Source organism: Triticum dicoccoides, chromosome 5B (genome assembly GCF_002162155.2).
Source record: "Triticum dicoccoides isolate Atlit2015 ecotype Zavitan chromosome 5B, WEW_v2.0, whole genome shotgun sequence".
NCBI classification, from domain to species: domain Eukaryota; kingdom Viridiplantae; phylum Streptophyta; class Magnoliopsida; order Poales; family Poaceae; genus Triticum; species Triticum dicoccoides.
This window is the reverse complement of record NC_041389.1, coordinates 602,641,402-602,642,195: the sequence shown is the minus strand read 5'-3', so window position 1 is coordinate 602,642,195 and position 794 is coordinate 602,641,402.

Genomic DNA, 794 nt, shown 5'->3' with positions numbered 1-794 from the left:
AATTCACCATGTATATATTCATCAGTTGATCTACTTTGTCAATTTTATTACGTAAAATGATAGGTCCTAATCCCACCCGAGTATGTGTAGATTGGGTTCATTTTCCCATGCTATGCTCCGGATCCGACGCAAAATTTCGGCAGCACCTCCCCGCTGTTCTCCTGATACACGTCTCTGCAATAAACAGAGAGGATGTGTACCCGGAGAACAACAGGGAAGGCACTGACGAAATTTATGCGTTGGATCTGGAGCAAAGCATATGGGAAAATGAACCCAATCTACACATACTCGGGTTGTCCATGGATAGCGTTGGACAATTCGAAAGAATCACGGTTATAATATGCGAATGCATGCATATTTATAACTATAACCCTTTCGAATGGGAGACACATATTGGTTACGCATACTGATGATTCAAGACACATATATAGCTAGCTATCAAGTTTCATCGGCACGAACACCGGAACAAAGCAAATAATTAAGGGGGAGGAGGACATGTCATTTGTGCTCACCCACGAGCGAAGGGGCAGAGCTCGTCAAACGCACGGGGAGGTCGTCGAACACCAAACCCCGCAGCGATGAAACAACTGCACATTTAAATCTACCCGATCAACACAATTATATATGATTTTCATAACAAAATCAAAAAATATATGACCTAACTCATAATTCACAAATATATGACCCGGTCGGCCTCTGGAAGGCCAAAGAGCACCTTTTCGGGAGGTGTCGGGGGTCGGGGTGTCGTGTCGGTGTCGGGGTGCCTTGTCGGGGTCAGGGTGCAGTTTCGGGGT